The sequence below is a fragment of the Cucurbita maxima genome, unplaced genomic scaffold (assembly GCF_002738345.1).
Source record: "Cucurbita maxima cultivar Rimu unplaced genomic scaffold, Cmax_1.0 Cma_Scf00009, whole genome shotgun sequence".
In the NCBI taxonomy this organism is placed as follows: Eukaryota; Viridiplantae; Streptophyta; class Magnoliopsida; order Cucurbitales; family Cucurbitaceae; genus Cucurbita; species Cucurbita maxima.
Genome location: NW_019272025.1, coordinates 668,948 through 680,785, shown reverse-complemented (window position 1 = coordinate 680,785; position 11,838 = coordinate 668,948). Strand labels below are relative to the sequence as shown.

Genomic DNA, 11,838 nt, shown 5'->3' with positions numbered 1-11,838 from the left:
ATGTATACATGAAAAACTTCACGTAATCCATCACATAACTTTACATGGTAAGACATAACATTTCACACATGGCATTTCATTTCATTCATAATATAGTGTAATGGACATCACATACATACATGATATGCATCAATGACAATACAAAGAACATATAAGCATCACATAATAAAAATGGTACATGCAAGAGCCACATGACATGCACCATTATACATCAATCAATTAGCTAACTAAAATAGTAACAGTCTTTACCGAAGTTACTAATTGTTCGATAGTCACCTCAAAACTATATTCCAATGCTTAATTCTCACGTATATCAATTCATATGACATTCTTAGGTCATATAAACATCTTAACCTAGCTAAACAAGATGATTAATTCCAATATACGCCCTAAAACTAACTAAAATGTGATAAATAAGAGTCTTACTCAATAATTAATACCAAAATCCTTATTAAACATGTTTTGACTCGTAAAGTTACAAAGAATCAACTCTGAGTTCAAAGCAACAAGAACCAAAGACTGGTGCGAAAATACTATCGATTAGTCGAAGTTATCCACAAGGTTGAGAAGGTATCGTATAGGATTCAACTACTCTCATATATGCAGACTAGACCTTTTGTCCACGTTAGTAACTTGAAACGTTACTATCTCGACCAAAAAGACATCAAGCACAAGGAGGTGGTATGACCTCATGCAAAGACAAAAAATTCCCATGCCAAGAAAGTAGAACAGACACAAACTAAGAAGATGGGAAGAGTTAACAAATCGAGAAGTGGGTTTAAATAGTTCTTATCATATTGGAAGAGAACTGTTAATACTAAGATGAGTGAGAAGTGCATCCATGGACTTGAAGTCAACCTTATCCTACAATACTGAGTTTGTTAAGAGTCGATTGTCAAAGACGTCAATCAATTAAGTGAGGGAGGATGTCACGGTCATACTTGTTCAAGGCGTGTTGCCAATGGGCGAATGTTAGATATCCTTGTCATGCTTGTCTAGAACTTTTTGTTGATGGGCATATGCTTGTTCTAAACATTTTTTTTTTTACTTTTTTCATGTTAGATAGGCTTTATATCTACACCCATAGGGGTAAAACGCCCCAAAATGTACTACCGGAGAATTTGAATAGGTGTCAATTCTTTGTACCAGGGTTATATGCTATCAAAGGCGTTGTTGCCTACTCGCTTTTATCTTATAACATTGATTTCTTTAAAATTATTTTCAACGCATTTATTTGCTCCTACCTTCTAAACATTTTTTTTAAACGTGATCCATGTCGCGAGCATACGCCAATATTAAATTTAACATGACTGACTTATTTTTTAGGTTAGAACAAGTGTCGCACAATATCTTTGAATTTGTGTTGTGAAAATATAACACTAATATCTTTCAATTTGGGAATAATCTAATGTTCTAAATAGAATATAATTCAATTAGTTTTAAACAATAACACATTTATTACAAGGTTTTAAGAGCACCATGTGAATTTCTTTGATTTCCATTCTCAAACACAAAAACAAAGTTCAAAGGATCAATTTGAGCTGTATGGGTCAATCTTGACAAAGTTACTAAGGTGAGGCACACCTTGAAAAGACAATATTAAATTTAAATAAGATGATGTTTTATTAAATACACCCAAGTTTAACGAGGAGTGAGTTTTTCAATTTATCTTTTCAGATTAAACTTCCTGAATTTTATTAAGAATTTTAGAGGCGGGCCTTCAAAATGAGGACTTTGAGAAAAATCTCAAGAATTCCAAAAAGATATAAATAAATAATAATAATAAATTAGAAAAGTGATCCAATTCAACTTTTGAGAATCATTATGCGTCTAGCTTATTATGAAACCTATACTAACTAAAATAATGGAGTTAATTGACAAAAATTAAAAGAAAGAAAAAAATTGAAAGAAAAATAAAGGATGTGAGAGAAAAATAAACCCGTGAGAGAAAGAGAAGTAACTACTCTGACAATTTCTTATTCAACCTCAAGGAGTCCGATTCTAGCTAGGTTTTCATTACGAAATCTTCATAGAACCTTGTAGAGAAGCACTCTGGGCTCTTGAATCGTCCAAGACAATCAAGAATCGTGGAAGAACATGTGGTACGTTTTTTAACTTTTTAGTCTCGATATTTTAAAAGATCCATGAGATTATTTGGGAGTTTTGATCTGAGTTTTTTGATGTGTTGATCTAAAAGTGATGCTACACAAGTTTTATGAAAAAACTTTGAAAAGATTCAAGCTGAAAGTTGGTGTACCAGTGGAGCCTCATGTTAAGGTAAGAACATGTAATCGTCAAATTTTAATTGTGAATATATTTGTATGTGGTTGATTTAAAATTATAAGAAAAATGAATTTTTATAGACGGAGCAAAGCTCTACGATTTTGGTGAAGGAACCAAGCAGGTAACGATGAGAAGTTATGACGGTAACGATTCGATTTTGAGAAAAATATAGCATTTATTCTCGTTGGAAATCCCGCAATTTCCGGCTAGGCATTTATTTCGTATTCAAAACTATTCCCCAAACCCTTTAAATTTCTCAATGCTCAAACCTCCCAACTTTTATTCGATCATTTTGTTTTTCTGTATTTTTCAATGGAGATCGAAAAAGAAAATAGAGAGGGGTTTGAGAAGAAAATCATGGGTTTCTACTTCGCAAAGATGTTCGTATTTGATGTTGATTTTTGGGGTTAAAAACATAAGGGTATTTCAAAAGTGTTGTATTAATCTCCAGAAGACAAACCCTTGGGCAAGCATGGAAGAATGTCATTAGAATCATTAGTATTCTTGCCAGAAAAAAGAGGGGAATCGCAACGATTTTCGATCTGTTTACGGGTGAAGAAGATGGGTTGACGGGCCAATTATTCGGATTCGTATTCATGTTTCAAACCCACGGCTCCATCATCGGCCCACAAGTTCTAAGCCCAATCTGCAGCCCACTCCAATTCGTCTTGGATTCGTATTCATGTTTCAAACCCACGACTCCATCTTCGGCCCACAAGTTCCAAGCCCAATCTGCAGCCCACTCCAATTAGCCTAGAAATTACGACCTAAACACAAAACCATTTGTTTTTAGTCTAATGTCAAGCAACCCATACACGCGACCCAGAACTTGAGTTTGTGACCTGACAGTCGTGTTGTCCTCTGCGCATGCGGCATGTAATCTCGACCGACTCAACGATTCTCGGCTGGACTTCAACACATAACTTTGTCAACCAATGTCTTTGAAACATAGAAAAGAGCTAGGCTTGTTTCGAATAGGGCACAAGAGCTAGGCTTGTTTCACGTGACCTAGGTCACTATATTTTTAGTAGACCGAGCATCTTAGAATCGTGAGCGACAATTCTAGTCTTGAGCGACGTAGAAATATGAGATGTGATTTAAATTGCTTAGAAATTGCTTAGATACCCTACGAACCATGTAAATCTCCACTAAGCCTAATAAAAGGGTAGATAGCTTACAAGTCCATTAACAGGGTGAACAATGTCACTAAAGCCCAACCACCTCCTATTCCCTCTACACCTCAGTAGCACTATTCAACAACTTAGAACAAACCTAGTAGTGCGCCAACCTATTCACTATTGTGACAATGCAATACACCGTCTAGATCCGTATTGCAAAAATTAGTTCACAATAATATGAGTTGTTAGAAGTGGGATATGAAACCACACCCTCTTACGAGGACCAAAACATATGTCTAGCGCCTTAAACCACTCGGCCATTCTGACTACTTATTGTGAGATCTCACATTCGTTTGAGAGGGGACTGAAACATTCCTTATAAGGGTGTGGAAACTGCGACTGAAACATTGAAACCTCTCCCTAGTAGATGTGGTTTAAAACTGCGACTGAGACAACGAGACATAACAGAGACAATATCAACTAATTTATCCACTATAGCTCACAATAACATGAGATGTCAAAAGAGGGATTTGGAACCAACGCCCTATTACAAGGACTAGAACTTGAGTCTGACGCCTTAGACCACTCGACCATCCTAACTACTAATGATGTGTTATCGAATTGGTTTGAGAGGAGAGTTTAGCATTCCGTATATGAGTGTGTAAATGTTTCCATAGTGGACACATTTTAAAACTGTGAGGTTGACGACGATACGTCACGAATAAAAATAGATAATATCTACTAACCGTTGGAAAGACGATCGAAACAATCCTAACAAGCGGCGAAAACCTCTCTCTAATAGGTGCATTTTAAAACTGTGAGGTTGAAGACAATATCTAATGGGAAAAAATTGACAATGTCTACTAGCAGTGCGCTTGGACTTTTACGAATGATATTCGAGCAAGTCACCAGCAATGCGCGAGTGAGGACGCTTGGCCCTAAAAAAGGGTGGATTTTGAGATCCCACATCGATTGGAGAGGTGAAGAAACATTTCTTACAAGGGTCTGAAAAACTCTCCTTAAAGATGCAGTTTAAAACCATGAGAGTGACCGCGATACGTAAAGAATGAAAAGCAGACAATATCAACTAATAGTTGTCTTGGATAATAACAAATGAGTGGCTGGAATGGCTCAGTTGGTTAGAGAGTGTGACCCTTGATTATAACAAAAATCATGTTTTGACAATTTTAAAAAGTATTGTAGTGTGGCACGGAGTCAACTAACTATATCTATATCCAAGACCCAAAACCCATCATCACTCACAACAATAGTTGATTGTATCTACTTTGGCTCGCATTTTGCCTCACAATAACAATTGATGTTAGAAGTGGGATTTGAGAACCCACACCCTCTTACGAGGACCAAAACTTGAGTCTGGCGCCTTAGACCACTCGGCCATCCTAACTGCTAATGATCTATTCTAAGATTGGTTTGAGAGGGGAGATTAGCATACCGTATATGAGTGAAAATTTCTCCATAGTAGATGCGTTTTAAAATTGTGAGGTTGACAATGATACGTCACAGATTTAGAATAGATAATATCTACTAACTGTTTGAGAGATGAACGAAACAATCCTAACAAGCGGCGAATGGTTTGAGAGGGGAGTTTAGCATACCGTATATGAGTGAAAATGTCTCCAGAGTAGACGCGTTTTAAAATTGTGAGGCTGACAATGATACGTCATAGATTAGAATAGATAATATCTACTAACTGTTTGAGAGATGAACGAAAGAATCCTAACAAGCGGCGAAAACCTTTCTCTAATAGGCGCATTTAAAACTGTGAGGCTGACGACAATACCTAATGGGATAAAATGGACAATGTCTGCTAGCAATGCGCTAGGACTTTTACGAATGATATCCGAGCTAGTCACTGGCGATGCGAGAGTGAGGACGCTTGACCCTCAAAAGGGGTGGATTGTGAGATCCCATGTCGATTGGAGAGGTGAAGAAACAGTTCTTACAAGGGTTTGAAAACCTCTCCTTACATGATGCAGTTTAAAACGGTGGATTGTGAGATCCCATGTCGATTGGAGAGGTGAAGAAACAGTTCCTTACATGATGCAGTTTAAAACCCATGTCGATTGGAGAGGTGAAGAAACAGTTCCTTACATGATGCAGTTTAAAACGGTGGATTGTGAGATCCCATGTCGATTGGAGAGGTGAAGAAACAGTTCCTTACATGATGCAGTTTAAAACCCATGTCGATTGGAGAGGTGAAGAAACAGTTCCTTACATGATGCAGTTTAAAACCCATGTCGATTGGAGAGGTGAAGAAACAGTTCCTTACATGATGCAGTTTAAAACCATGAGAGTGACCGCGATACGTAAAGAATGAAAAGCAGACAATATCAACTAATAGTTGTCTTGGATAATAACAAATGAGTGGCTAGAATGGCCTAGTTGGTTAGAGCGTGTGGCCCTTAATTATAAGTGAGAGGTTCAATCTCACTTTCTTGCAATTCAAATGAAGCATACCATAATTATAATGGATTTTGGTGCTTCTCTCTAGTAAATATTTTCAATCAACTTCGGTTTGTGACGTGGCGTGTAAGATAACTAAACTCGTACTTAGATGTTCTCAAAAACAATGTTTAAAAGCATTATAGCGTGGCACGGAGTCAACTAACTATATCTAATATCCAAGCTACTTTCGACCCAAAACCCATCATATCACTCTCAACAACAATAGTTGATTGTATCCACTTTGGCTCACATTTTGCCTCACAATAAAAATTGATGTTAGAAGTGGGATTTGAACCCACGCCCTCTTACGAGGACCAGAACTTGAGTCTGGCGCCTTAGACCACTCGGCCATCCTAACTACTAATGATGTATTCTTGGATTTGTTTGAGAGGGGAGTTTAGCATTCCGTATATGAGTGTGAAAATGTCTCCATAGTAGACGCGTTTTAAAACTGTGAGGCTGACAACGATATGTCACAGATTAGAATAGATAATATCTACTAACTGTTTGAGAGACGAACGAAACAATCCTAACAAGCGGCGAAAACCTCTCTCTAATAGGCATTTAAAACTGTGAGGCTGACGACAATACCTAATGGGATAAAATGGACAATGTCTGCTAGCAATGCGCTAGGACTTTTACGAATGATAGCCGAGCTAGTCACCGGCGATGCGCAACTGAGGACGCTTGGCCCTCAAAAGGGGTGGATTGTGAGATCGCATGTCGATTAGAGAGGTGAAGAAACATTTCTTACAAGGGTTTGAAAACCTCTCCTTACATGATGCAGTTTAAAACCATGAGGGTGACTGCGATACGTAAAGAACAATAGCAAATAATATCAACTAATGGTGTTCTTGGGTAATAAACAATGAGTGGTTGGAATGGCTCAGTTGGTTAGAGCGTGTGACCCTTAATTATAAGGCTTGAGGTTCAAGCTCTCTTTCTTGCAATGCAAATGAAGCATACCATTATTATAATGGGTTTTGGTGCTTCGCTCCAGTAAATATTTTCAATCAACTTCGGTTTGTGACATGGCATGTAAGATAACTAAACTCTACTTACAGATGTTTTAAAAAACAATGTTTAAAAGCATTATAGCGTGGCACGGAGTCAACTAACTATATCTAATATCCAAGCTACTTTCGACCCAAAACCCATCATATCACTCTCAACAACAATAGTTGATTGTATCCACTTTGGCTCACATTTTGCCTCACAATAACAATTGATGTTAGAAGTGGGATTTGAACCCACGCCCTCTTACGAGGACCAGAACTTGAGTCTGGCGCCTTAGACCACTCGGCCATCCTAACTTCTAATGATGTATTCTTGGATTGGTTTGAGAGGAGAGTTTAGCATTCCGTATATGAGTGTGAAAATGTCTCCATAGTAGACGCGTTTTAAAACTGTGAGGCTGACAACGATACGTCACAGATTAGAATAGATAATATCTACTAACTGTTTGAGAGACGAACGAAACAATCCTAACAAGCGGCGAAAACCTCTCTCTAATAGGCATTTAAAACTGTGAGGCTGACGACAATACCTAATGGGATAAAATGGACAATGTCTGCTAGCAATGCGCTAGGACTTTTACGAATGATAGCCGAGCTAGTCACCGGCGATGTGTCTGCTAGCAATGCGCTAGGACTTTTACGAATGATAGCCGAGCTAGTCACCGGCGATGCGCAACTGAGGACGCTTGGCCCTCAAAAGGGGTGGATTGTGAGATCGCATGTCGATTAGAGAGGTGAAGAAACATTTCTTACAAGGGTTTGAAAACCTCTCCTTACATGATGCAGTTTAAAACCATGAGGGTGACTGCGATACGTAAAGAACAATAGCAAATAATATCAACTAATGGTGTTCTTGGGTAATAAACAATGAGTGGTTGGAATGGCTCAGTTGGTTAGAGCGTGTGACCCTTAATTATAAGGCTTGAGGTTCAAGCTCTCTTTCTTGCAATGCAAATGAAGCATACCATTATTATAATGGGTTTTGGTGCTTCGCTCCAGTAAATATTTTCAATCAACTTCGGTTTGTGACATGGCATGTAAGATAACTAAACTCTACTTACAGATGTTTTAAAAAACAATGTTTAAAAGCATTATAGCGTGGCACAGAGTCAACTAACTATATCTAATATCCAAGCTACTTTCGACCCAAAACCCATCGTTCGGTTTGTGACGTGGCGTGTAAGATAACTAAACTCGACCCAAAACCCATCGTTCGGTTTGTGACGTGGCGTGTAAGATAACTAAACTCTAATTACAGGTGTTTTAAAAAACAATGTTTTAAAGCATTATAGCGTTGTAAAAAACAATGTTTAAAAGCATTATAGCGTGGAACGGAGTCAACTTAACTATATCTAATACCCAAGCTACTTTCGACCCAAAACCCATCATATCACTCTCAACAACAATAGTTGATTTGTATCCGCTACTTTCGACCCAAAACCCATCATATATATCACTCTCAACAACAATAGTTGATTTGTATCCACTTTGGCTAACATTTTGCCTCACAATAACAATTGATGTTAGAAGTGGGATTTGAACCCACGCCCTCTTACGAGGACCAGAACTTGAGTCTGGCGCCTTAGACCACTCGGCCATCCTAACTTCTAATGATGTATTCTTGGATTGGTTTGAGAGGAGAGTTTATCATTCCGTATATGAGTGTGAAAATGTCTCCATAGTAGACGCGTTTTAAAATTGTGAGGCTGACAACGATACGTCACATATTAGAATAGATAATATCTACTAACTGTTTGAGAGACAAACGAAACAATCCAAACAAGCGGCGAAAACCTCTCTCTAATAGGCATTTAAAACTGTGAGGCTGACGACAATACCTAATGGGATAAAATGGACAATGTCTGCTAGCAATGCGCTAGGACTTTTACGAATGATAGCCGAGCTAGTCACCGGCGATACGCAACTGAGGACGCTTGGCTTTCAGAAGGGGTGGATTGTTAGATCCTATGTCGATTAGAGAGGTGAAGAAACATTTCTTACAAGGGTTTGAAAACCTCTCCTTACATGATGCAGTTTAAAACCATGAGGGTGACTGCGATACGTAAAGAACAATAGCAGATAATATCAACTAATGGTGGTCTTGGGTAATAACAAATGAGTGGTTGGAATGGCTCAGTTGGTTAGAGCGTGTGGCCCTTATAAGGCTTGAGGTTCTTTCTTGGAATGCAAATGAAGCATACCATTATTGGTTCTTTCTTGCAATGCAAATGAAGCATACCATTATTATAATGGGTTTTGGTGCTTCGCTCCAGTAAATATTTTCAATCAACTTCGGTTTGTGACGTGGCATGTAAGATAACTAAACTCGTACTTACAGATATTCTTAAAAATCATGTTTTGACAATTTTTAAAAGCATTATAGCGTGGCATGGAGTCAACTAACTATATCTAATATCCAAGCTACTTTTGTCCCAAAACCCATCAATATCACGCTCACACAACAAATAGTTGATTGTATCCACTTTGGCTCGCATGTTGCCTCTCAATAACAATTGATGTTAGAAGTGGGATTTGAACCCACGCCCTCTTACGAGGACCAGAACTTGAGTCTGGCGCCTTAGACCACTCGGCCATCCTAACTTCTAATGATGTATTCTTGGATTGGTTTGAGAGGAGAGTTTATCATTCCGTATATGAGTGTGAAAATGTCTCCATAGTAGACGCGTTTTAAAACTGTGAGGCTGACAACGATACGTCACATATTAGAATAGATAATATCTACTAACTGTTTGAGAGACGAACGAAACAATCCTAACAAGCGGCGAAAACCTCTCTCTAATAGGCATTTAAAACTGTGAGGCTGACGACAATACCTAATGGGATAAAATGGACAATGTCTGCTAGCAATGCGCTAGGACTTTTACGAATGATAGCCGAGCTAGTCACCGGCGATGCGCAACTGAGGACGCTTGGCCCTCAAAAGGGGTGGATTGTGAGATCCCATGTCGATTGGAGAGGTGAAGAAACATTTCTTACAAGGGTTTGAAAACCTCTCCTTACATGATGCAGTTTAAAACCATGAGGGTGACTGCGATACGTAAAGAACAATAGCAGATAATATCAACTAATGGTGGTCTTGGGTAATAACAAATGAGTGGTTGGAATGGCTCAGTTGGTTAGAGCGTGTGGCCCTTAATTATAAGGCTTGAGGTTCAAGCTCTCTTTCTTGCAATGCAAATGAAGCATACCATTATTATAATGGGTTTTGGTGCTTCGCTCCAGTAAATATTTTCAATCAACTTCGGTTTGTGACGTGGCATGTAAGATAACTAAACTCGTACTTACAGATATTCTTAAAAATCATGTTTTGACAATTTTTAAAAGCATTATAGCGTGGCATGGAGTCAACTAACTATATCTAATATCCAAGCTACTTTTGTCCCAAAACCCATCAATATCACGCTCACACAACAAATAGTTGATTGTATCCACTTTGGCTCGCATGTTGCCTCTCAATAACAATTGATGTTAGAAGTGGGATTTGAACCCACGCCCTCTTACGAGGACCAGAACTTGAGTCTGGCGCCTTAGACCACTCGGCCATCCTAACTTCTAATGATGTATTCTTGGATTGGTTTGAGAGGAGAGTTTATCATTCCGTATATGAGTGTGAAAATGTCTCCATAGTAGACGCGTTTTAAAACTGTGAGGCTGACAACGATACGTCACATATTAGAATAGATAATATCTACTAACTGTTTGAGAGACGAACGAAACAATCCTAACAAGCGGCGAAAACCTCTCTCTAATAGGCATTTAAAACTGTGAGGCTGACGACAATACCTAATGGGATAAAATGGACAATGTCTGCTAGCAATGCGCTAGGACTTTTACGAATGATAGCCGAGCTAGTCACCGGCGATACGCAACTGAGGACGCTTGGCCCTCAGAAGGGGTGGATTGTTAGATCCCATGTCGATTAGAGAGGTGAAGAAACATTTCTTACAAGGGTTTGAAAACCTCTCCTTACATGATGCAGTTTAAAACCATGAGGGTGACTGCGATACGTATACATAAAGAACAACAGCAGATAATATCAACTATTGGTGGTCTAACCAATTAATGTTAGAAGTGGGATTTGAACCCACGCCCTCTTACAAGGACCAGAACTTGATTCTGGCGCCTTAGACCACTCGACCATCCTAACTTCTAATGATGTATTCTTGGATTGGTTTTAGAAGAGAGTTTAGCATTCCGTATATGAGTGTGAAAATGTCTCCATAGTAGACGCGTTTTAAAACTGTGAGGCTGACAACGATACGTCACAGATTAGAATAGATAATATCTACTAACTGTTTGAGAGACGAACGAAACAATCCTAACAAGCGGCGAAAACCTCTCTCTAATAGGCATTTAAAACTGTGAGGCTGACGACAATACCTAATGGGATAAAATGGACAATGTCTGCTAGCAATGCGCTAGGACTTTTACGAATGATAGCCGAGCTAGTCACCGGCGATGCGCAACTGAGGACGCTTGGCCCTCAAAAGGGGTGGATTGTGAGATCCCATGTCGATTAGAGAGGTGAAGAAACATTTCTTACAAGGGTTTGAAAACCTCTCCTTACATGATGCAGTTTAAAACCATGAGGGTGACTGCGATACGTAAAGAACAATAGCAGATAATATCAACTAATGGTGGTCTTGGGTAATAACAAATGAGTGGTTGGAATGGCTCAGTTGGTTAGAGCGTGTGGCCCTTAATTATAAGGCTTGAGGTTCAAGCTCTCTTTCTTGCAATGCAAATGAAGCATACCATTATTATAATGGGTTTTGGTGCTTCGCTCCAGTAAATATTTTCAATCAACTTCGGTTTGTGACGTGGCATGTAAGATAACTAAACTCGTACTTACAGATATTCTCAAAAATCATGTTTTGACAATTTTTAAAAGCATTATAGCGTGGCATGGAGTCAACTAACTATATCTAATATCC

The 11,838-nt window shown here is 38.7% G+C and overlaps 1 long non-coding RNA gene and 6 other non-coding genes across 7 annotated transcripts in view; all 7 read right to left on the bottom strand.

Moving 5' to 3' along the window:
• The window catches only part of LOC111483800, a 371,642-nt gene that overhangs the window by 256,342 nt on the left and 103,462 nt on the right, over positions 1–11,838 (bottom strand). The window lies entirely within an intron of this gene.
• On the bottom strand, positions 6,142–6,225 carry TRNAL-CAA. The gene has a single exon. It is a non-coding gene; the product is annotated as a tRNA-Leu (tRNA).
• TRNAL-CAA lies at positions 7,097–7,180 on the bottom strand. Its single transcript has one exon. It is a non-coding gene; the product is annotated as a tRNA-Leu (tRNA).
• TRNAL-CAA lies at positions 8,405–8,488 on the bottom strand. The gene has a single exon. It is a non-coding gene; the product is annotated as a tRNA-Leu (tRNA).
• On the bottom strand, positions 9,401–9,484 carry TRNAL-CAA. The gene has a single exon. It is a non-coding gene; the product is annotated as a tRNA-Leu (tRNA).
• TRNAL-CAA lies at positions 10,371–10,454 on the bottom strand. Its single transcript has one exon. It is a non-coding gene; the product is annotated as a tRNA-Leu (tRNA).
• Positions 10,968–11,051, bottom strand: TRNAL-CAA. Its single transcript has one exon. It is a non-coding gene; the product is annotated as a tRNA-Leu (tRNA).